We start from the raw sequence: 26,686 nt of genomic DNA on the forward strand, positions 1-26,686 counted from the left end.
TTGGCACCTGACATGGATTTATAGTCTTATTATGCACTAAGTAAAATTGGCAACAAACAAATAGATGCCAAATCCCGAGAGAATTGTAAATTTGTAAAAGAAAAAATCCAACGTTTATGCCCACCAAGTTTATTTAGCATTTTTTCTACTCCAGCACTTAAATCTGTCAATTAGATTATTGTCAGAGGTATCCAAATTAACTTCATTTGAGTAACGATAAGAAAGTCTATTTTGTCTATAGGTTCACATTATGAAGGCTAAAAGTCTCGTACCTTAGGCCACTCGGCAGGCCTCGTGGCCTAAACGCGGTACTCAACTTTTATAGCTTTCATAAAGTTACCATTATATAATACCAGCTTTTACCCGCAGCTTCGCTCGCGTTAGAAAGAGACAAAGAGTAGCCTATGTCACTCTCCATCCCTTCAACTATCTCCACTTAAAGAATCACGACTATTCGTCGCTCCGTTTTGCCGTGAAAGACGGACAAACAAACAGACACACACACTTTCCCATTTATAATATTAGTATGGATACTATTAGATGGGACACACTTTGTTGAAATCTTTAAGAATACCGCAGGTATATTACGACGAGAATATCACATAATGATACTAAGCATCTTTTACAAAAAGATTAACGACCAGATTATAAAAGTGGCTCTCTCATACTTAGAAAACGTCAATATCAGATCAGCCAAAATCCATGAGAGAGATCAATTTAGTCTCAGACCTCAGTTGAAATCCCTGCAGAGTGCCTATGAGGCAACCGGACTATGATAAGCTGGTTCGATTGAAGCCGCAAGAGACATTATGTAGGTAAATGCACGCAGATATACGTATTAAAGATCTGGTTAATGACTTTTATTGAGGCTACTGGTTTTCATTGCTACCCTCAATGTTCCATAAACAAGTGGACGTCATCAGTGCCTCAGCCCTTCGCGCCGTCATTGAATCAAATTGACATTTCAGATTCTTAGAAAATAATGTGTCAATGCGACAATGAATACGTCCGTTCGCACTTTGACTTCACCTTTGCCCGTTCAATGAAAGATGATTACGAAAATAATAGTGTTTTTTAAAGCATGACAGTTTGAATTGTCGACCTTGAGTCCTTGACCCTTAAATACTTACGCCTAAAGACTGGCAGCAGTTCTTTTATTGTTGTACCTACTATTTAATAAATTGGGGCCACTTTACACGGGTCAACCTAGCTCCTATGCTAAGCGACGATATTCATGTTTATAAATAATTAAATAATAAATAAATATTGGGGACACCTTACACAGATCAACTTAGCCCCAAACTAAGCAAAGCTTGTACTATGGGTGCTAAGCGACGATATGCATACTTAAATAGATAAATACATACTTGTATACATAGAAAACATCCATGACTCAGGAACAAAATCTGTGCTCATCACACAAATAAATGTCCTCACCGGGATTCGAACCCAGGACCGCGGTTTAGCTATAATAAATAGACAGAAAACATACGAGAATTGTGTTCATAACACAAATAAATGCCCGTACTTGGACTCGATCCCAGCACCAATGGCGTAGCAGACAGGGTCACTACCCGTTGTTAGGCCATACCAATCATCAAAAAAACACTGTCATAGGTTTTTTTTTTCTGTGTGCTAAAAGTGCTATATTTTAATGTTTGTTTATTTTTATTTACTCTTTGTTTACTATATAAGCGGTTCTGTATGTAAATTTAACTGTGGAGGTGCGAAGGGAATGTGGTTTCGGCTGAAAAACAGCGCTGAAGTGTTACCCATGTGGGCTGGCATTCTCAGTATCATGCTGACGCCAAAACCATTTGCCACATTTTTGTTCAATATGATATAATAATAGCTACATTTAATTTAGTTTTTTAACATAGTTACATAATTATATAAGAAACTAAGACTAAACTTTAGTCTAAATTTAGTACTTGGATTTAATTTAGTATTTAGTTAAGTTTTTTATGTACCTACTTGCTAATTTGTTAATTTGTTTCTGTGGCAATAAAGAAATTTCAATTTCAATTTCAATTTCAATACTTTGGGTAAAGGTACAGTGAGCTGCAAAAGTGCGTGACGAATTTATCAATGAATTCGTTCAAAATTTGTCCAATCAATTTTTCACTGTACATTTTGGCCCCAATTTGTTGACAAAAATACTATCATTTTCATTGACAAGATTAGTATCATAGTAATGTAACATCGCCAGAAATTATGTTTAAATTCCAACCAGACATCGTGGGTGATATGATGCATGAGGTGAGAACTTTATGAAGATAATGAGCGTAGGCGAGGGCAATTGGGTGAATCAAAAGTGAGTTTAATATCCTACGAGTTTAACTGGCCCATCCGTGTGTTTTGCTCGTTATAGAAGCTACCGTTTTCAATAATAAATAACCTAACCACAAAATTAAAATTTTGAAAAAACCCCCGACCGTGACCTAGTGGACCGATTTTCATGAAACATGGCTAAGAACACTCCCGATTAACTCAGCTTTCAGACAAAAAAAACTAAATCAAAATCGGTTCATCCGTTCGAGAGCTACGATGCCGCAGACAGACACACACACAGACAGACAGACAAACAGACAAACAGACAGACAGACAGACAGACAGACAGACAGACAGACAGACAGACATACACACAGACAGACACGTCAAACTTATAACACCCCTTCGTTTTTGCGTCGGGGGTTAAAAATAACACATTGCGTTGACATACAATAATATTTTTGCGTCTTTTTTATTATTTTCTTTTCAGATATCACTTCGGGGGCCGATTTTTGAGTCTCACTGTCACTAAAATACCGGTTGAAAACGGTAAATTGCCTATTATTTTCAGTGACAATTTTCTGAATTCGAACGCCGTGAGACTCAAAAATCGGCCCCCTGAACACATTTTGAAAAAAATATGAATTTGTAGGTCTCATCAGTGGAGTTATGTTAGTGTTTAATAGGTGGCGCATACAAATGGAGGTACGATCTTTAGTATGAAAATTGTCAATCCATACTTAATACTTAATACTCAATATAATATTATAAATGGGAAAGTGTGTGTCTGTTTGTTTGTCCGTCTTTCACGGCAAAACGGAGCGACGAATTGTCGTAATTTTTTAAGTGGAGATACTTGAAGGGACGGAGAGTGACATAGGCTAGTTTTTGTCTCTCTCTAACGCGAGCGAAGCCGCGGGCAAAAGCTAGTCCTTTATATATTATTCTTGCTATTAAATACCTATACTTATAAGTAGTTTATCAAATTAAAACTACAAAAAAAAAAACGAATCGTCCAGCGAACCTAAAACTGAAACTTGTAATTGTAACGCTCCCACGGGACGGAGACAGTCACGTAGAGAGCGATGCACGGATAATTAACTAATTTAACAAGACAAATGTTAAACAAAGCTCATCGCCTAATGAACGCCTACATGCTTTATCCTGTATGTTCCCGTGGGGACAAGAGGAACCAATAGAAACAATAGAAATAACCAGTGTTCGTGAAAGGCCTCCAAGTGTTCGGAGCTGGAATCGAACCAGCGTACTCCGTTTACCGGACGGATGCCTGAACCACTTGGCCATCGGTACACGAAGGCAAGGGTCGAAATTTTCAAGTATATGACATTTCCGAACGCTCGTGGCGCCCTCTCTCGTGTTCGCTTGGTTTAATGTTTATAACATGGGTAATAGTAGTGTGACTACTTAAAAAACACAAATTAAAATATTTTCTACGAAAATAATTTATTTTTTTCTTAGAGAAAGAACCAGTGTTTAGGAGCTCACTGCGTTAAGTAACATACCTACTTAGATATTTTTTTAAATCTTTTGGTGTCTGAAATTGTTCTACCCACCAACGAAGTGACAGCTGACGTTTAATTGGGTCCACATTTTTAATAAGACAAATGTTAAACAAAGCCCATCGATTCACGGATACTTCATCTGAAAAAATATCGTACGGGAGGAAATGTCTGAATTCATAAGTTTTCGGTCCTTCGATGGCTGCAATTCCTCAACTTTCCAACGCTGCAGCTGACGTCCACGAGGCTTCATTATGTTTAAAAAAGTTAGGTTAAAAAAAATTAAACAGCCTAATAGACTGTAGGTTCTTATGAGGGTGCGACAAACCAGTGTAAAAGCTTGTCACACTGTCCGTTCGTTCCGATGCCAATGGCAGATCAGATCCATATCTAATTCATGTTCTATAATTAAACTCCGAATACGACTTTTCTTCAAGATGCTATCGGAAAGCGGTTACACTGCTGATGCTGATTTTTGGACTCGCGTATGTGAATATGCAGTGCATTTGGAATAACATTCCTGATGCAGCTTTATTCAATTAAACTTGCCCCACAATTGTGGTTTTTTTATTGAAATTTAGTGACCAACTAACTAACTAACAACTAACTGGGAGTAGGTTAATCTTCATATATTGTGAGCACGATGAATAAAGACAAACTGTCACTTAGGAAGAAACTGTGGACTTACGTTACGATATTTAATTAGCATACACCGGACAAACGGGGGCAATTTAGAGTTTGCCAATAGTGCAAAGGCTAGTAAAAGGTAAAAGTTAAGAAGATATATATGTCCAAATGAAATAATTTGCGTTTGCACTATTATTTTTTTTTGTTTTTATTTTGACGACCGGTCTGGCTCAGTTGGTAGTGATCCTGCCTGCTAAGCTGCGGTCCTGGGTTCGAATCCCGGTAAGGGCATTTAATTTGTGTGATGCGCACAGATATTTGTTCCTGAGTCATGGATATTTTCTATGTATATAAGTATGTATTTATGTATTTAAGTATGTATATCGTCGTTTAGCACCCATAGTACAAGCTTTGCTTAGTTTGGGGCTAAGTTGATCTGTGTAAGATGTCCCCAATATTTATTTATTTATTTATTTAAAGTATAAATTGCCCCCGTATATCCGGGTGGGCCCTGTAACAAAAGCAATGAAATAAACTGTAGGCTATATTATATACTCATCATACTGACCCACATTTTGTTCAGCGACTTTTAAAAATAACTTGTAAGGTACAGCGGGGCAAATCTCGACTGGGGGTCAATTGTAACTAATCTTCTTCTCAAACTTGTTTTCCCATGGAACCCTTTTGGAAAGCAAAATATCTGACGGAACCCTTAAATTAAATAAATGAAAAAAAAAGTCTTAATCATAATAGTAAAATGTAATCACTAGATTTTAATGTGAGGTATTTACATGGAACTGTTTTTATTTTTACAATTGGTGAATCTTTGGTTTTATGGAAGAGAGTTGAAGTCGCATATCAATCAACCAGAATTCATACGGAGCCCCCAGAGAGGTTTTGCGGAGCATACTTTGAGTATGGCTGCACTATGATGTTGAGTTCTACATGTATCCACTGAACACGCCTACCATATATAACCGGTGGACACTCTATTTAATAATGTAAACATTGTAAAAATGGAAAAAATGGACCAGTTACATTTTGCCCCCCCAAAGTCGAGATTTGATGGTATACCTAATTCTGATTTTTATTACGCTTGAAAGTTTTTCCTAAGAGGTAATGTATTGCGAATTCTCTTAAGTCTAAAGCGTGACAGACAAAGTCAATGACAACAATAATCGCGTACATATATTGTATTAACTTATATAATATTTTTGGTATTCTAAAGCCAAAATTCTTTATCTAACGCTCTCAACAGGTGTCACAATGAGATAAAAGGCATTAAAATTTAACTTACTTTAATTCGTCCGCATAAATTTTAAATCATTATCCCTTCAATTTGGATTTCACCAGTCTATTTACATTATAATAATTGTGAATCGTTTTACTTCGGAGGCTTATCGTTATACAGTCAGCAACAAAGCTATGAATACAGCGAAAGTGCTAAAATTATGTATACAGAACTTTATTACCTGTACATTAAGGTGCCTGATACATATTTTTGGCACTTTGTGATCGCAGCTTGGTTGCTGACTGTACTTTGGAGTCCATTTAAATGGCAGGTAATAAAATGATCCGAAGTTTGTTCAAAAGAAGCTGTTTCCATTAATGTCATTGTGTTTGAGCCAATTGACAGTACGTTGCCCCGAGTAATCATTACTGCTCAATGATGGTGATAGTGCTTTTCGCTGTTATATATTTTAGAGTACCTACCTATAGTCTGTCAAGTTTTTACTTGCCCCTCGACACGTTGCGAATTTTCAACTGAACTAATTTCTTTTACTGGCAAGGATTATTAATTAATAATTTGCATGTACCTACGTGGATAGTCAGTATAAGAACATATATAACCTAACCATAAAATTAAAATTTTGAAAAAACCCCCGACCGCGACATAGTAGACCGATTTTCATGAAACATGGCTAAGAACACTCCCGACTTACTCAGCTTTCAGCCAAAAAAAACTAAATCCAAATCGGTTCATCCGTTCGGGAGCTACGATGCCACAGACAGACACACACACAGGCAGACAGACAAACAAACAGACAGACAGACAGACACACACACAGACAGACACGTCAAACTTATAACACCCCGTCGTTTTTGCGTCGGGGGTTATAAATAACGTATTTCAGAACAACATAATTATTCCCGGCTCGGCCACCAGTGGGCCTTGTCGTTTTTTCTTTCGTGTATGATATCTATTTCAATTTATAACATAATTATTATTGATAAGGACTTAATGACACATTTCCCCACAATGACATTGACACTCGACACTGACAATGCCTCTGTGCATCTCTTTCTGGGTTCTGTGCCTATTTCTTGGTTGATAAGTTGTAACAGCGTCATTATTTCCTTGTTGAACATGCAATGAACGGCGCGACAGATGGCGCCACCCCATTAATCTTTGCACTTGATCGCACAGATAAATAATTTCATACGTGAGAGCGAGAAAATAATATGTTTTCTCTCTCTCACAGGCACAGGCGCCGCCTGGCGGGATAAAATGTCAGTTTGCCTCCTCATTGTCACTATTGTGAAATAAATATTATGGAAGCGTCCTATCTCATAACCATAACTCGATACTCAAGTAAGAAGGTCGATGTTCATCACGCTAAGCTTGTGTAGGCAGGTTTTCAATAAGATTTAATGATCATCGCCGCCGTAAGGATCCTCGGGTGTCAGCGCAATAAAGTTCTAATGCTCAGTATAATAACAGGTTGAACGGCCTTTCAGCAATAAAATGGAACAGCTACAGGTGGAAATAAATAAATAATAAATAAATAAATAAATATTATAGGACATTCTTACACAGATTGACTGAGCCCCACGGTAAGCTCAAGAAGGCTTGTGTTGTGGGTACTCAGACAACGATATATATAATATATAAATACTTATATACATAGAAAACATCCATGACTCAGGAACAAATATCTGTGCTCATCACACAAATAAATGCCCTTACCGGGATTCGAACCCGGACCGCGGCGCAATTGTCAGTTTTATTGCCTTAATTTTTTCCATATAAAATGCTTCGCCCGCGTTAATCCTCCATCTTTCGTTCGTGAGCGTCGCGTCGGGCCAACTGTATGGAAAAAGACGCCGCGTTGACGCGTCGTCAGGCTTTGCCCATACAGTTGGCCCGACGCGACGCTCGCGAGACGCTAGATGTGGGGGGACCCTCAAATAATTCAAACTTTGGACCCCCATTTCACCCACTTAGGCCCACTTGCACCAACCACTTAACTCAGGGTTAGTGATGGGCTGTCATCTGTCAAATTCCATATAAAATGGTGGGTTAACCCTCAGGTTAATCCTTCATTTTCGTTGGTGCAAGTGGCCCTTAGGAGGTGAATTTTGAAAAACCATTTCTTAGTGTTTTTCTACACATAATAAGGAACCGACGTGCTGTGCGTTGATATTTGATATGTCAGTCAGTTTTTTCTTTTATACAAGGTGTATTTTGATAGCGGGTTAGTAAGGGCAGCTATGAGATCCCGTAGTCTTACGTGAAAATGGTCTAAGGGGACCATCCATCGATTTCAAATTGATGACAAATGGCATTTACAGATTTAGAAAAAAACGAGAGAAAAAGGGCATTTTTGACAAACTGTTTTTTTGACGCCAATCGATCCCATTCTTATCCAGAATCAAAAGCTTGTATGGGACCAAGAAAATAAAGTTCGGCTAAAAAAACTTTTCTGATACAATTTATATGAAAAAAAAAATGTTTTGATATAAAATGCAATGATATCATTTTATTAGACACTGACATGTGTGTAGTGACAAAATTTAGTTAGAGCGACCTAAATGCATTACAAGAAGACCTTACGTTTGGTTTGAAAGTTTCAAACGAATTATCTGCCAAGTTGGTCATGTCATGATTCAGTTGGTTCGTTAATACTTATAAGGCATTATTCGAGGTTTCTGCGCGTAGCCAAATACCAATGCGGTTTACTGATCGATGTAGGGTAAACTCGCCTCATTAGGTGACACGCCTAATTCGGTGAAACAACCAAAAATCGTCTTTCGACATAGTTTTTTTTTATATAGTGCTTCAAAGCTACGGTGTATTACGGTGACGAATTAGGACGCCTGCAACTCAAACAGTGTCACATGCGCGTCACCGAATGAGGCGAGTTTACCCTAATGAACACTTGTTTAGGAATGTGACACGTGCACAAATGCATATTGTACAATGCATCTTGTGATAATGTCACAACTCACAACAACATGCTTTGACTCAGGTTGCAAGATTCCACGTGGGACAATCATAATAGGTACCTACCTACCTCATCCTCCTTGCGTTACCTGGCATTTGCCGCGGCTAATGGGAGCCTGAGGTCCGCTGTGACAACTAATACCAAGATTTGGCACTAGTTTTTACTAAAGCGACTGCCATCTGACCTTCCAACCCAAAGGGTAACTAGGAATTAGTCCGGTTTCCTCACGATGTTTTCCTTCACCGAAAAGCGACTGGCAAATATCAAATGACATTTCGCACATAAGTTCCGAAAAACTCATTGGTACGAGCACTAATACGAGCCGGGGTTCGAACCCGCGACCTCCGGATTGAAAGTCGCACGCTCTTACCGCTAGGCCACCAGCGCTACTATACATATAGGTACCTAGCTACTACAAGTAAATGTGGGTGGTCTTATTTATTTATTGTCAATTCAAAATCATCAAACGTTCAGAATGATTTAATATTTTCGTCATTCGCGTTACAAATGCCTAATCATTCGCTTGCCCTTATCCCCGTCATTAGGGGTCGGCGCAGTATTTCTTACGCCGTGGTTTGCGTGGGCGACGGTCGCGCGATGGTCGCGCGACGGCGATGCGACACATACGAAATCAAACCTTATCGATATGGAAGTATGAGACGCGACGGCGACGGTCGCGCGACCGCCGCCCACGCAAGACACGGCGTTAGTCTTTCATAGCTCTCTATCATCTGTCATCTTATCATTCACTTGCTTACGTTTCGTAATTAGGTACCATCTCTCACTACACAATTAGACGATAAACAATTCATATTTTATAAAGGTTTTGTTTGCAAAAAGAATCTTCAAAGGAAAATGTTAAAAGAGTTGCTTTGTTATTACAGCTGCAAATGATACAAAATAAAAATACCTACGCTTTTATTTGTGACAGTCCTGATCTAAAGGGTCCTTAGGCTTCATCCATACTAATATTATAAATGGGAAAGTATGTGTGTCTGTTTGTTTGTCCGTCTTTCACGGCAAAACGGAGCGACGAATTGACGTGCTTTTTTAAGTGGACATAGTTGAAGGGATGGAGAGTGACATAGGCTACTTTTTGTCTCTTTCTAACGCGAGCGAAGCTGCGGGCAAAAGCTAGTATGCAATAAGGATTGGTATAAAGTTTTTTGAATATAGGCAAATAATATATTTTTCTGATAGAATACGTTATAGAGTTCACGGAAAGGTAGTTCTTATTTTCATTTCGTATTATTTCTAAGCATCCGAAATGACATGAGTTGTGAAATTTAATGGCAGATGAGGTGACAATGCCTTTGCGCGTGCTGAATGTAAGAAATTAGTAAAAAAAAAACACCAATGACAGCTAAGTGACACTGACGCCGTGTCTTGCGTGGGCGACGGTCGCGCGACCGTCGCCGTCGCATCTCATACTTCGATATCGATAAGGTTTGATTTCGTATGCGTCGCATCGACGTCGCGCGACAATCGCGCGACCGTTGGCCACGTAGGCCACGGCGTGACAGTTGACATTGCTTTTTAACACGCTTTTATTAGGTCGTCGTGTATGTAACTATGTATGTAATGGAATCTAAGGAAGCTAATTTAACCATCTTCCAGGAGTCGTAGCGTAATGAAAATTGGCAGCTATATGTAGTTCCGATGACAATACAATAATATGGTACTGTTGAGCTGATCTGATGATGGAGTCGGAAGATATGAACTGGAACTACATGATGGAACATCGTATCATAGCCGTTTTTTTGTTTCTTAGAAAAGTCTTGTAATGAACTTTGACTACAATTAGGTTTCAAGGTCTGATGATGAAGCCGAAAGATATGAACTGGAACTACATGATGGAACATCGTATCATAGCCGTTTTTGGGTTTCTTAGAAAAGTCTTGTAATGAACTTTGACTACAATTAGGTTTCAAGGTCTGATGATGAAGCCGAAAGATATGAACTGGAACTACATGATGGAACATCGTATCATAGCTGTTTTTGGGTTTCTTATAAAAGTCTTGTAATGAACTTTGACTACGATTAGGTTTCAAGGTCTGATGATGGAGCCGGAAGATATGAACTGGAACTACATGATGGAACATCGTATCATAGCTGTTTTTGGGCTTCTTAGAAAAGTCTTGTAATGAACTTTGACTACGATTAGGTTTCAAGGTCTGATGATGGAGCCGGAAGATATGAACTGGAACTACATGATGGAACATCGTATCATAGCTGTTTTTGGGCTTCTTAGAAAAGTCTTGTAATGAACTTTGACTACGATTAGGTTTCAAGGTCTGATGATGGAGCCGGAAGATATGAACTGGAACTACATGATGGAACATCGTATCATAGCTGTTTTTGGGCTTCTTAGAAAAGTCTTGTAATTAACTTTGACTACGATTAGGTTTCAAGGTCTGATGATGGAGCCGGAAGATATGAACTGGAACTACATGATGGAACATCGTATCATAGCTGTTTTTGGGCTTCTTAGAAAAGTCTTGTAATGAACTTTGACTACGATTAGGTTTCAAGGTCTGATGATGGAGCCGGAAGATATGAACTGGAACTACATGATGGAACATCGTATCATAGCTGTTTTTGGGCTTCTTAGAAAAGTCTTGTAATGAACTTTGACTACGATTAGGTTTCAAGGTCTGATGATGGAGCCGGAAGATATGAACTGGAACTACATGATGGAACATCGTATCATAGCTGTTTTTGGGCTTCTTAGAAAAGTCTTGTAATGAACTATGACTACGATTAGGTTTCAAGGCCTGATGATGGTGCCGGAAGATAAGAACAGAAAAAAGGGGGGGGGCTCGAGGGGGCAAGCATGAAAGAAAGATCAACGTAGTATTTAAAATAAGTTGGGTTAGCGTTTTCTTGTGACCTTTCAGAGCAAACAAAACAAAAGAAAGATAAACGTTGTATTTAAAATAAGTTGGGTTAGGGTTTTCTTGTTACCCTTAAGAGTAACGAAAAGGGGAGCTCGGGGGGCGAAGCCCCCCGCATAAAAGAAAGATTAACGTAGTATTTAAAATAAGTTGGGTTAGCGTTTTCTTGTGACCTTTCAGAGCAAACAAAGGGGGGCTCGGGGGGCGAAGCCCTCCGCATAAAACAAAGATCAACGTTGTATTTAAAATAAGTTGGGTTAAGGTTTTCTCGTGATCTTTAAGAGGGGCTCGGGGGGCGAAGCCCCCCGCATAAAAGAAAGATCAACGTAGTATTTAGAATAAGTTGGGTAAGCATTTTCTTGTGACCTTTAAGACCAAACAAAGGGGGGCTCGGGGGGCGAAGCCCCCGCATAAAAGAAAGATCAACGTTGTATTTAAAATAAGTTGGGTTGAGGTTTTCTTGTGATCCTTAAGAGTAAAGAAAAGGGGGGCTCGGGGGCGAAGCCCCCTCATGAAAGAAAAATTAACGTAGTATTTAGAATAAGTTGGGTTAGCGTTTTCTTGTGACCTTTAAGAGCAAACAAAGGGGGCTCGGGGGCGAAGCCCCCTCATGAAAGAAAGATCAACGTAGTATTTAAGATAAGTTGGGTTAGCGTTTTCTTGTGACCTTTAAGAGCAAACAAAGGGGGGCTCGGGGGGCGAAGCCCCCCGCATAAAAGAAAGATAAACGTTGTATTTAAAATAGGTTGGGTTAGGGTTTTCTTGTGATCCTTAAGAGCAAAGAAAAGGGGGGCTCGGGGGGCGAAGCCCCCGCATGAAAGAAAGATCAACGTAGTATTTAAAATAAGTTGGGTTAGCGTTTTCTTGTGACCTTTAAGAGCAAACAAAGGGGGCTCGGGGGCGAAGCCCCCGCATAAAAGAAAGATCAAAGTTGTATTTAAAATAAGTTGGTTTAGGGTTTTCTTGTGACCCTTAAGAGTAACGAAAAGGGGGCTCGGGGGCGAAGCCCCCCGCATAAAAGAAAGATCAACGTAGTATTTAAAATAACTTGGGTTAGCGTTTTCTTGTGACCTTTAAGAGCAAACAAAGGGGGGCTCGGGGGGCGAAGCCCCCTGCATAAAAGAAAGATCAACGTTGTATTTAAAAAAAGTTGGGTTAGCGTTTTCTTGTGACCTTTAAGAGCAAACAAAGGGGGCTCGGGGGCGAAGCCCCCGCATGAAAGAAAGATCAACGTAGTATTTAAGATAAGTTAGGTAAGCGTTTTCTTGTGACCTTTAAGAGCAAACAAAGGGGGCTCGGGGGTGAAGCCCCCGCACAAAAGAAAGATAAACGTTGTATTTAAAATAAGTTGGGTTAGGGTTTTCTTGTGACCTTAAAGGGGGGGCTCGGGGGCGAAGCCCCCGCATAAAAGAAAGGTCAAAGTTGTATTTAAAATAAGTTGGATTAGCGTTTTCTTGTGACCTATAAGAGCAAACAAAAGGGGGCTCGGGGGCGAAGCCCCCGCATGAAAGAAAGATCAACGTTGTATTTAAAATAAGTTGGTTTAGGGTTTTCTTGTGACCCTTAAGAGTAACGAAAAGGGGGCTCGGGGGCGAAGCCCCCGCATAAAAGAACGATCAACGTAGTATTTAAAATAAGTTGGGTTAGGGTTTTCTTGTGACCCTTAAGAGTAACGAAAAGGGGGGCTCGGGGGGCGAAGCCCCCCCGCATAAAAGAAAAATCAACGTAGTATTTAAAATAAGTTGGGTTAGCGTTTTCCTGTGACCTTTAAGAGCAAACAAAGGGGGGCTCGGGGGGCGAAGCCCCGCATGAAAGAAAGATCAACGTAGTATTTAAGATAAGTTAGATTTTAACTTCTGAATAGCAGAAACGTCTGCAATCGATGCCACTAGGCTTAGAATAAATTTAAAAGTGGAAAATGTCTGCCTTGGGTGAGACTTGAACTCACGGCCTTTGGATCGATACTCCAACGCTCTGCCAACTGAGCCACCAAGACTTCAACCAAGCCAGCGAAATTTTCCACTACTAAGGTCAATGGGACCCGTAGCGACATCTACCGTAAGAGTGTTAAACCGCCGTTAAGAGTGTTAGGCCGTGAGTTCAAGTCTCACCCAAGGCAGACATTTTCCACTTTTAAATTTATTCTAAGATAAGTTAGGTTAGCGTTTTCTTGAGACCTTTAAGAGCAAACAAAGGGGGGCTCGGGGGGCGAAGCCCCCGCATAAAAGAAAGATAAACGTTGTATTTAAAATAAGTTGGGTTAAGGTTTTCTTGTGATCCTTAAGAGCAAAGAAAAGGGGGCTCGGGGGCGAAGCCCCCGCATGAAAGAAAGATCAACGTAGTATTTAAAATAAGTTGGGTTAGCGTTTTCTTGTGACCTTTAAGAGCAAACAAAGGGGGCTCGGGGGCGAAGCCCCCCGCATAAAAGAAAGATCAAAGTTGTATTTAAAATAAGTTGGTTTAGGGTTTTCTTGTGACCCTTAAGAGTAACAAAAAGGGGGGCTCGGGGGCGAAGCCCCCGCATAAAAGAAAGATCAACGTATTATTTAAAATAAGTTGGGTTAGGGTTTTCTTGTGACCCTTAAGAGTAACGAAAAGGGGGGCTCGGGGGCGAAGCCCCCGCATAAAAGAAAATCAACGTAGTATTTAAAAAAGTTGGGTTAGCGTTTTCTTGTGACCTTTAAGAGCAAACAAAGGGGGGCTCGGGGGGCGAAGCCCCCCGCATGAAAGAAAGATCAACGTAGTATTTAAGATAAGTTAGGTAAGCGTTTTCTTGTGACCTTTAAGAGCAAACAAAGGGGGGCTCGGGGGGTGAAGCCCCCCGCACAAAAGAAAGATAAACGTTGTATTTAAAATAAGTTGGGTTAGGGTTTTCTTGTGACCTTTAAGAGCAAACAAAGGGGGGCTCGGGGGGCGAAGCTCCCCGCATAAAAGAAAGGTCAAAGTTGTATTTAAAATAAGTTGGATTAGCGTTTTCTTGTGACCTATAAGAGCAAACAAAAGGGGGGCTCGGGGGGCGAAGCCCCCGCATGAAAGAAAGATCAACGTTGTATTTAAAATAAGTTGGTTTAGGGTTTTCTTGTGACCCTTAAGAGTAACGAAAAGGAGGGCTCGGGGGGCGAAGCCCCCCGCATAAAAGAAAGATCAACGTAGTATGTAAAATAAGTTGGGTTAGGGTTTTCTTGTGACCTTTAAGAGCAAACAAAGGGGCTCGGGGGCGAAGCCCCCGCATGAAAGAAAGATCAACGTAGTATTTAAGATAAGTTAGGTTAGCGTTTTCTTGTGACCTTTAAGAGCAAACAAAGGGGGCTCGGGGGCGAAGCCCCCGCACAAAAGAAAGATAAACGTTGTATTTAAAATAAGTTGGGTTAGGGTTTTCTTGTTACTCTTAAGAGTAACGAAAAGGGGGCTCGGGGGCGAAGCCCCCGCATAAAATAAAGATTAACGTAGTATTTAAAATAAGTTGGGTTAGCGTTTTCTTGTGACCTTTAAGAGCAAACAAAGGGGGCTCGGGGGCGAAGCCCCGCATAAAAGAAAGATCAACGTTGTATTTAAAATAAGTTGGGTTAGCGTTTTCTTGTGACCTTTAAGAGCAAACAAAGGGGGGTTCGGGGCAAAGCCCCCGCATCAAAGAAAGATCAACGTTGTATTTAAAATAATTTGGTTTAGGGTTTTCTTGTGACCCTTAAGAGTAACGAAAAGGGGGGCTCGAGAGCGAAGCCCCCCGTATAAAAGAAAGATCAACGTTGTATTTAAAATAAGTTGGGTTAAGGTTTTCTTGTGATCCTTAAGAGTAAAGATAAGGGGGGCTCGGGGGGCGAAGCCCCCCGCATGAAAGAAAGATCAACGCAGTACTTAGAATAAGTTGGGTTAGGGTTTTCTTGTTACCCTTAAGAGTAACGAAAAGGGGGGCTCGGGGGGCGAAGCCCCCGCATAAAAGAAAGATCAACGTAGTATTTAAAATAAGTTGGGTTAGCGTTTTCTTGTGACCTTTAAGAGCAAACAAAGGGGGGCTCGGGGGCGAAGCCCCCGCATAAAAGAAAGATCAACGTTGTATTTAAAATAAGTTGGGTAATGGTTTTTCTGTGACCCTTAAGACCAAATAAAGGGGGGCTCGGCAAAAAAGAAATACTTAAATTTTGTTTGAATTAGTTGAAATGTGACAATATTTTCTAATCGAGTCAAACAAAATCCCACTAGCTGAGAGCTTCAAAACAATGTATGGCGAAAGTATGTCTCTCTAATGTCTTCAAAAAGTCCGCGATGGCATAGAAGGTAGCCACTAGTTATTATTAAGTAGCAATTAGCAATAAGTACACGTTAAGCCACAAATGGCATGTAAAATCCGCCTACTTGAAATAAATTTATGTATAATGTTAAAAGTATTTCATTATTAATGACTAAAAAGTATAAAATAAATTAATAGTTTAAAAAACACTATAAAACACGCTTTTATAAATGCACGTAAAAGCCAAAAATAAATTATGGATCGTTCAAGTTGTCTCTATTTGTGAGCTGAAGTTTAAAAACTATGTGCTTTTAATTATAATATTTGATTGTAAAAGCGTGGGGCGCTGGAACAGGAAAGACTTTCTTGTAAACAAATACTAATCCGAACTTCCTGGCGAATGAAGTTGCATAAGAACATAACGTTTACATATGCCGCCTAAGGGTTACCAAAGAGAACCAAAGATATCTCGTCCACGAACAAGAACTCTGCATCCTGTCACTGTAGACACTTTCCCCTTTTGTACTTTGATTACCGGAAAAAAGCGGCGTTCTAAGTGTCGGTGACTGTCGACTCTCCTCGCTACTAGCGCATATTTTGTCTGAGTTCGACAAACTGGTACCTACTTTGAACACTGACTTTTAATTGATTTGACTGTTTAATGTAGAACCTACTAGTCATAGCAACTCCAGTTAGCGGGTCAATCTGTGTAACCTCCTTCCCGTAACATAGCATAATTTGATTTATCAGCAAGTTATACAAAAAGTCTTTCCTGTTCCAGCGCCCCACGCTTTTACAATCAAATATTATAATTAAAAGCACATAGTTCATTGTCTGTTCAACAAGGACATTTTGACGCTGAAGGAAATTTTGACGCTGAGTAACAATGTTACTTACCATCCTCAGGGCCATTTGCATCAACCAGTTAGCACGCCAAATTCGGTTTGGTGCAATTCTTCTTGCACTTAAAGTTGACCCTTTTATATTGAAAAGTCACATTAAATTGCTAACTAACGAAGTCGCTAGTCAGAAGCATTTAACTTAATTTTAAAATAATGTTTTCTAACTAAACAATTAACTTTTCAACCGGTAAATTTGCAACAGATACATTCTGTTAAAACCTTGATGATTCATGGCAAAAATTTGAAAGGCAAAGTTTTTTTGCACAAAGAAAAAACCGCACGTCTTAGTCACGATTTAGAAAATGACAGTGTCACCTCGTTTAAGTAATGTTCACAACAGCCAGTGGACAATATACCTTATTATGGTGACGAACATATGCCAGTTTATCTCACTATACATTCTTGTCATTTTACCTTGAAACTTGATTGACCAATAAAGGTGGGAAAATTAAACTAGAAATTATGTAAGTTTTACACTAAGTCGTTATTTTTTTTGTATACTGAAACCGGTCACAGCACGTATTTTTATTTTCACTCAAAAAATACTAAACATTTTTCGTTCCATCCGTAACGAAGAGCATAAACAGGATCACGCGTTGACCAAAACAGGTTGGTAATCACTATGCATTTATGCATTACATTATTTGTAACTTTTACCAATAGTAATAGCTTCTAAAAATCAAGTCTGTCGGGTTATTGGCCATCCACCGTATATACAACTTCCGGTCAAATCTACTACTATTTAAGACAAATATTAACATAATTATCATTAAAATTCATTATTAATACCGAAGGTTGAATCACTCTCACCGAAAAAAAGCAGGCCACCATATTTTTAAACTATGTTGGCACAATTTGCATTGAATTGTATGTATTGTATTGAATTGTATCGGGCTCCTTTGTTGGTAATTTCACTATTGTTGAGAGGTAATAATAAGTATAAACTCATGCCTCAATTCCCAAAAGGGGTAGGCAGGAAGAACATAAAATTGTTCATTTTAGTTCCATACACAGCAATGCAAGGGTTTATAGAAAACAAAATAATGGATAGGTACCTATAGAAATACATAAATATTTCCCCTCACTATAGCGAGGAAACTACAACGCAAAAAATGCGTTTATCACTGCTTCCAGTAGTTCCACAGGTGGTAAATCATCTTTATTACTAGATTCACCTACTTTTATCAATTTTAAAGCAGTTAATTTGACTTTATTCAAGGTCAAATTACTTTACCCACTAGTGGATAAAATGCGTTTTTACCCGCTGGTATTAAAGGACAAAACACGTGTTTCCGAGCTAGTGAGGGGAAAAATCTAATAGACACCTATTTATGTACCTAAGGTATCTTTCATATCTCCTGGCCTCACTAGCGACGTAGGGGGAGGGATCAAGCGTTTCTCCCTTCCTTCCTTGCGCGGGTGCCCTGGCACTTAGCCGGGGCTGCCGGAGGGCGCCACGGTGGAAAGAGGAAATCCGATGATCCCGTGGCACCTTCATGAACGGCACAGGGGGCGAAACGCCGGAGTGGGGTTTAGTGGGTAGTCCGCTTCCCTCCCTCTCAATAGGAGAGGGGGCCGAAAGTGGGAGTCCCACACACCCCCCCATTAAGGCCTTCCCGTGGTCGGGGGGACGGTGCGTAAACGCATTCCCCACTCCGACAAAAAAAAAAAAAAAAGGTGGTAAATCATCTTTATTACTAGATTCACCTACTTTTATCAATTTTAAAGCAGTTAATTTGACTTTATTCAAGGTCAAATTACTTTACCCACTAGTGGATAAAATGCGTTTTTACTTTTTACCCGCTGGTATTAAAGGACAAAACATGTGTTTCCGAGCTAGTGGAGAGGAAAAATATATTTCAGTGGACATACAGTATACATGTTATCTTCGTATGTAAAGTACCCAGTAAAACACTAGGGTTTAAAAGTAACTTAATAATATGTAGTAATTTTATTTAAAAGAAATGAAGTACGTTTTGTATGAGGTCCAGTACGACGTAATATCAGCGGTCTCTAGCGTTTACTGTAGTTAGTACAGGCAAAACAATACTGCTACCACGTCTTTTAAACACAAGTTTACCGGTTTACGACATATCTGACCGCACACATAATGTTTACTGAGTCAATAGTGAATCAACACCTTACCAACTTTGAAATAATTGGATGCGTGAGAATTTGAAGCTTCGTTCTATACGAGAAGGTTCGATTTGCAAAGCATATATTAGTTTGTTGAATATGAGAGTACGAGCCCCAATGCAAATGATATCGTCTAGTATGAAAAAAATATTATGTCCTAACTTCGACCTCAAAATTCAGGATGAATTAGATGATTAGTAGAACATGTAACATAAAAACAAGAGAGCTTATAATGCATATTTTATTTATTCAAAACATAAATTAACAATTTTCCTCACTAGTAAACAAAAAAACATAATTTCACCAAATGTAACACTCGCAAAAATGGTCGTCTTCAGCGTAGCCGATGCAGAAAAGAACAACTACCACTTGGTGGCGTCACCTTTTGCATCTAAAACGGCCTTAATTCTGAGCGGCATTGTATCTACCAACTGTCTATACTCCTCAGGGGTTATTCCATTCCAGACACCCACAAGTTTCTCCTTAAAATCAGCTTTGGATTTAGAAGGATCTTTTCGCAACTTTTTCTTCATTTACCACTACAAAGTTTTTATGGGAGACAAGTCTGGACTGCTGGATGGCCATGATATGGTAGGAATTTGTTTTTGTTTCAGCCACTCCATCGTTGTCTTGCCAGTATGACATAAGGCACCATCTCGTTGAAAAGTAAATCCATTTATATACTTGAACTTTCTTATAGACGGTAGTGAACTCTATTCCAAGATGCTTTTGTATTTCTCTGCATTGACGGTTCCATCTATAAATTGCAGACATCCCACACCCTGTGCCGACATACAGCCCCAAATCATTTAAAGATGCTGGAAACTACACCTTGCGTTCAAGACAGTCTTTGTGAAATGCATCTCCTTTATCTTGAATGACTTTACTTCGTTCATCGCCAACTATGACCTCAAATTTGGATTTGTCGCTCCATATTATTTTTCGCCACTGATCGGCAGTCCAGTTTCTGTACTTTTGTGCAAATTTCAACCTGTTAGTTTTCTGCTTTTGAGTAAGTACCTAATGGTTTCTGTTTAGCGATGTGAAAACCGAAGCCCATTATTTTCATTACTGTCTTTCAGGTATCGACTGAAATGTTTATTTTGATCGCGTCATGCCATAGTTAGGTAAGTTCTCCTGCTCTTGCATGACGATTTTTCCTGATGATGCTCCTCAAAATCCTGTTTTCTCTTTGGCAGTTATTCTTCGACGGCCAGATTTATTTAAACAGGAGACGGTTCCGTGTTTTAGTTGATGCTGGATGATTGTATGCGCCGTAGATCTTGGCAAAAAAAGGTCTTTGGATATTTTGGAACGTAGATTTGCCGCTATGTTACTGGAAATTATAATTTTCCTCACTGATTCAGGCACCGACTTACCTCTTGCTATTTTGGTATAAAAATGTTGTAGAATAATTATATTTTTTACAGAATTTACCTTTTTATGTAGCCGTATATCATATCAGACGACTTATAATATTATTAATTCAATTTAAAATATTATTGTATAATATTAATCTTACTAAACTATTTTTATTTAAAATAGACGACCTATTATGCCTCAAATATGAACTAGGCGTATTTTTTTGCTTTAGATATGTTATTTTTATGATATGATTATATTAAAACATATAACATTAGGGCATTTTGTACGGCGCAAGATTAACACGTTCACTGCGTTACGGGGGTTTTTGAACCCCGTACGCTGTCATCACTCAGTGCGGGTGAGAAAAATCATGTACACTCCGCTGGTGCGTAAGCTGTATTTTGGTCATTTTTGCAACTACGAAAATGACAAATATACATTTGGATTTCTGTTCAAAAGTATTATTTATTGATATATTAATTATATACGGGGTCTCAGGAACCCCGTACCGACCAGGGGACAAAAATTACCTTCTAGTGCGATACGGGTCTCTGTGAACCCCGTAAAAGAATTTGCTGGCCCGTACGGGGTTGTGGGCACAGTATCGCTAGTGCAGTGCTTACTGAAATACTTGTTATCGGCAAATTAAAAATGAAGCGCTCGAACCACACGTTAGAACTACTATATTCCAAAAATAAAGGTTATCCCACACAGTAAACGTCAAAATCACCACAAATTGACATTTAATTGCAGGCAGGTAATTAAATATTTATGTTTTTAATACGTAAAAACGGTGGTGGTTTATCTTATTTTATTTATCTTTGTTTAAGTAATTATATTAACTACTTTCACAAAAATACAAGAGTGCGAAATATCATATTTTTGATGTGTAATGTTTTTATTAATATAGCACATACATCGATTTTTTTATTCCCATCACTACTAATTTATCGACCTTAATACATTACATGCGTTACGGGGTGTATTAAGCCCCGTATTTTTTCATTTTATAATGAGACGTAGGAAATTTCATACTCTTACAGTTAGCCGAAAAAAATATTTGAAAATCCAATATTTCAGGAACTTACAGCACTTTTAACAGACTTCAGCGTACGGGGCACTTTTATACCCGTAACGCACTACGATGTAAACTATTACGGGGCGGTTTGGGCCTCGTAACGCACTTGATTTTGGGTTAAGGTTTTGGCTTGCCGCAGCGAACGTGTTAAACTAGTTTTAATGGCTTAGTGTGTCGTGTATTCCATTTATCATCAAAGTCAATCTGGGTTTAAATACCAGTTTCGGAAATAAATATCGCACGTTGAAGTGTGACTAGACGATATCATTTGCATTGGGGCTCGTATTTAGTAACGTAGCTATGTGAGTCAGCGATGACCATTTATTATGAGAGAATGTGGCTGAGTCAGCAGTAGAATAGTTGAGATGATATGATTGGTTCCGGCATTAAACGTTATATCACTCATATCGATAGTATCGGTTCTATTGCCGATGAAACAAGTTTGCCACAAGAAAAAGGTGCGAAATCTGTGGGATGATTCGTGCCTAGAGTATTTTAATTTGCCACTTATTTCTAATTTGTAGTGACGGAAACGGCTTGGCATAATTACTATAGTATTTAATGATAAGTGGCAGTACAATAAATCGAAAGTACCTAACCGATCAAACAACGCTTCAGAAGTAACTACAGTAAACGGCCATAAAAAATGCAAATCGGTTTATCGTCAATCGGTCTTCGAAAAGCGTTGTATCTTTCTTGCTTATAGGACGTTAATTATCTCTTTCCAAAGACCGATGTGCGTTCTTTATGGCCGATTACTGTACTATTCTGTACCTAACAATTAAACAGAAAAATATGTGATCTACACAACTTTCGATATTTCTGACCGTGAACTTATCTACATTTAGAAAAGTTATTTAGGATGTCAGATACTTTTGGGGCGTTGTTTCAACCGCTTCAAATGATGCTGACTGTACATAGTGACAGGAGGTCCGGGGTTTGATCCTGCAGGGTTAGCACATGATTGCCGCGAGAGTATGTCGCCGCGAGATAGACTACCCGTGTCCTTGTGTCATTCATACAGTTATAAGAAGACGTATACAATCTACGACATATGACGTACTCTCGCGGCAATCATGCGCTCGGCATACTGGTGTGGATATACTTATGTGTATGTAAACACGGAGTCATTGTTATTTTCATAATATAATTATTTTTAAAATTGGGACTTAATCGCGTATTAGGGACGGCGTTGTCCCCGTGGTCTCGGAGAAGACTGGCTTGAAATGTCATCAACACCTTCTGACAGCCGCGCGAGTTTTTTGAACTACCCGCACTTGGCTTTGATTATCAACTTGAACTGTTTGCGCACTAGTTTCATAATACTCAGCACATCCGTAGACTGGGTCGATTTATGTAATGTTACATAATATTTAACGTTACACGTACTAACACAATATTCATTGATAAAAGAATGTTTACAAATACATAAGCCAGTAACATTGATCACGACTTATGATTGTACGTGTCTTTCTGACTTTTTGTGTTATTACCTGATAATTTGTTATTTAAGTTTAAGACACAGATAAGAAGTAAACAGAAATGTCAGGTTCAGTAGCCTGTTTCACCAAAGTGACATTTGTCGCCCAACACTGACACTTCACCCTTCATTACCTATTCAAAAATAAAGAAAATACTGACGCTGAGTAATACTGTTACTTATAGCCCAGAAATAGGCACATAATTTTCAGTGTCAAGTGTCATCATCATCCTCCTAAAATAGCGACTAAATCCCGGCATTTGCCACGGCTCATTACTACTGAGCCTTTTTACAAGTAATCCCATATTTGGCGTAGGCACTTTTTTACGAAAGCGACTGCCATCTGACCTTCCAACCCGAAGGGAATAAAAACGAGCCCTTATTGGAATTAGTCCTAGTTTCCACGAGCGATGTTTCCTTCACCGAAAATAGACTGGAAATATCAAATGAAATTTCGCACAAAATTCCGAAAAAATCATTGGTGCCACACGGGTGTAACAACCCTTTTCCCTCCTAACGAAAGTCGCAACGTACACCGCTAAAAATGCGTACCAGCTCTTCAGTGTCAAGAAGTGTAAAATGTGGTAAAATAAACCAGACTGGAATTTTAAAGCAAACTGTTTATTCAAGGTCAAATTACTACTGAACCTTAGTTTATCTGGCAGGTACCATATTTAAAAAAAATTGAAAACGGCATTTAATCGCGTATGACTGTGTTTCAAACACTATCCTAGTAATACGTGATTAAGTCTGGTTTGCAATTTTAAATATCTATGTGCAACGATTTTTATACAGGATTTACATACGAATCGTAGGTACCTCGACTTTTTAGCGCCACCTAATAAATACTGATATTGCCTACATTTATTTTTTCTAAAAGTGTATTGTCTTAAAAAATAAAAACACAAAAAATATTTCGGGAAAATATGATTTTGGCGTGTTTTGGCTACTTCCAGGCTGCGAAACAACGCCATCTAGTTTTAAGCCTAAAAGACCTACACATTTCAGGGGTGCGCTTTTTTGTATGGGATTTGTCTGTCCCGTATTTTATGGTCCTTGGTGTCAAGTGTCAATGTTGTGGTAAAATGGCCAGACTGAGCCTATACTATCAACATAATTTCAAAGCTTAATACCCCATTCCGCAGTAATTATTAACTTTCGATAAGTCTATTGGTTCATAACCAATTCTAAGATAAGGTTTATGTAATGCCCGATAGTTTGCAGATAACTTATCTAATTCAAGTGTACGTCAAAAAGTACTTAACAGATAGCTCTTTAACATGATCAATACTAATATCAAAGTTCATTGAAACTTGTAATTTGATTCTAGTGGATACTAGAATACCTTTTTTTTTTTTTTTATTTATTGCTAAGTAAAAACAAAACACTTAAATCTTACAATAACTTCGCCAAACTGCGGAACAGTCTACAACCTAAACAAGTCTATTCGCTAAGTGGACGACTGGTTCCCGTTCTGTCCTCATTTGTGGGCTTTACTAAGTTTTTTATGAAGTCAAGCTAATAGCATGTTTGACATGTCCATTATTAGCTTTTATTCAACTAGCCTTGTAACATGGCCCTTGTTAGTATGTTAGTGTGGGTCAAAACGTAGAAACCAAATTTGACCCACTTCCCGGTTTCTGATTGAGCTGAAATTTTGCACACATAATGTAAATCACGTGACAATGCAATGGTCATAGGAACTCTGTTATGAAACGTCGTATCCCTATCCAGTAAGGGGTTTTTGAAACGTCTCGGAGAGCAGTAGATGACTGTTGAAAGAAAGGTACAGTCGACGCTAAAAGCTTGTGTTAAAAATGAATTCTTGCAAAAAAACTTATATTACGTAAACATGAAACCACACGAAAACATGATTGAATGAAACTTATAGATAACTAGCTTCCCGCGGCTTTGCTCGCGTTAGAAAGAGACAAAAAGTAGCCTATGCCACTCTCCATCTCTTCAACTATCTTCACTTAAAAAATCATGTCAATTTGTCGCTCCGTTTTGCCGTGAAAGACGGACAAACAAACAGAGACACACACTTTCCCATTTAGAGGTATAATATTAAAATGGATTTAATCAGATTATATTCGTTTATAATCAGCATGTCGCTAAAACGATGTTAACGATGCTATGTATGATGCGTAGTTTGCAAGATTTAATCGAAAAACGGAAATATGAGACTTTTAAACCTCTCTCTTTTGACATGTTTAGTTCCTAACTAGTGTAAACAAAGTTATGCAGCCAAAAATTATGTTCCAAAGCATTTCCCTCTATAGTTCTCCTACCTCTGCTGACCTAATATGTATGTCAAAGAATGACAACAAAAAGTCTATCCTTATAAATACTTGTTATATCTTAAGCCCGGCCCCCGTAATACTTGTTGTATCTTAGGTGCCCGTGTGATGACGGGTTAAGAATTTCGCCACCCCCTATCTTCCCGCGGGTGTCGTAGAAGGCGACTGCGGGATATGGGTTAAATTGTGGCGTAGGCGAGAGGCTGGCAACCTGTCACTGTAATGTCACAGTTTCGTTTTCTGTCAACCCCTTATTTGCCAAGAGTGGCACTGAAACTTGAGTAGTTTCATGTGCTGTGCCTACCCCTTCATGGGATACAGGCGTGATTGTATGTATGTATATCTTAGGACACTGACAGAGACCTTTAAATAACCCATAATGTACTCCCGTGAGATACATATTTAAAAATATTTTAAGACCACGTATTAAGTCGATATAGCGTTCGACATAATTTCCCTTTCTCATAACCCCGCCTTTACATGTCGAGAGCGCGACGCATTTTTTGTCGAACGCTAGATTAATACGCCTATATTTTTATGGATATTTTAGTGTGAGATATCTTGCAGTAACCATTAAGAAGACTCCAACAGCGGCTTAAGATAAGTGTTAAAAAAGAAAGCATTAAAGTGTTTGACATTTAGATTTATGTTCGTGAATGATTAAATAACTTGTTGATAATATTGTCTTCGGTTACCGCGATAGTTACTCATGAAATAAAACTATGGAAATCAAGAAATATCCAAACTTTAATAGAGAAGATGGCTTTACTTTACCACCGGGATCCAGTAGTACATCTGATAATGGAACAAGCACGACGAAGACTGTGAGGCATTTGTGTTGTATAGTGTTAGACATTTGTAGTTTGTTTTTGTCAATTTTGTGTAGATTAATTGATAATTTTTTTTTTGACATAGTAATGGTATTTTTTTTTAATATTGTATAACTAGCTTTATTTATAGTGTGTGAACCTTCCTTAGAAATTTATATTATTTATGGTCATGGTTCGTTCATATTTCTTGTATGTGGGTAGCTTTTGCACATTGTAATATTTTCCTCAGTCACCCGTTGACCACGAACGCTGTAAAGTGTTTGAAACGTCGGGATGAATTGTAACTTCATTATACGCGATTTAATCCGTTTCTATAGTTTTATTTCATAAATAACTTGTTGGTTTAATTCCATAGATCAACCACAGCCCTATTCAAACGAATCCTGACATCAGTGGGGTATTTCACAGTGACATTCACACTTGACACTGACAATTCTTTGCCTATTTCTGGGTTGATAAGTAACATTATTACTTAGTGTCAATATTTCCTTGTCGAACAAGCAAAGAACGGACAAGTGTCACTGTCAGGCGACAATTTTTTTTAATACTACGTCGGTGGCAAACAAGCGTACGGCCCGCCTGATGGAAAGCGGTCACCGTAACCTGTGGACGCCTGCAACTCAAAGAGTGTCACATGCGCGTTGCCACCCCATTAGAAACTTGTTCATTCCCTTTTGCTGTGGTAAATACACAGTAAAAAGGAGTACACAAGTTCCAAGGAGGGTTCGGGTTGCTGACGACTCAAATTACAATAGACGGAATAAGTCAGTCCTCATCAGCACACCGCACCCTCGTTGAGCTCTGGCAGCCTTACCGGCAGGAACACAAC

General features: G+C 38.9%; 1 protein-coding gene and 1 non-coding gene across 4 annotated transcripts in view; both read right to left on the reverse strand.

Moving 5' to 3' along the window:
* Nucleotides 1–26,686, reverse strand: part of LOC125235130 (G-protein coupled receptor moody-like) — a 106,530-nt gene that overhangs the window by 33,144 nt on the left and 46,700 nt on the right. The gene's annotated exons all lie outside the window — the stretch shown is intronic.
* Trnad-auc lies at nt 13,462–13,534 on the reverse strand. Its single transcript has one exon. It is a non-coding gene; the product is annotated as a tRNA-Asp (tRNA).

Source organism: Leguminivora glycinivorella, chromosome 17 (assembly GCF_023078275.1).
Source record: "Leguminivora glycinivorella isolate SPB_JAAS2020 chromosome 17, LegGlyc_1.1, whole genome shotgun sequence".
NCBI lineage: Eukaryota > Metazoa > Arthropoda > Insecta > Lepidoptera > Tortricidae > Leguminivora > Leguminivora glycinivorella.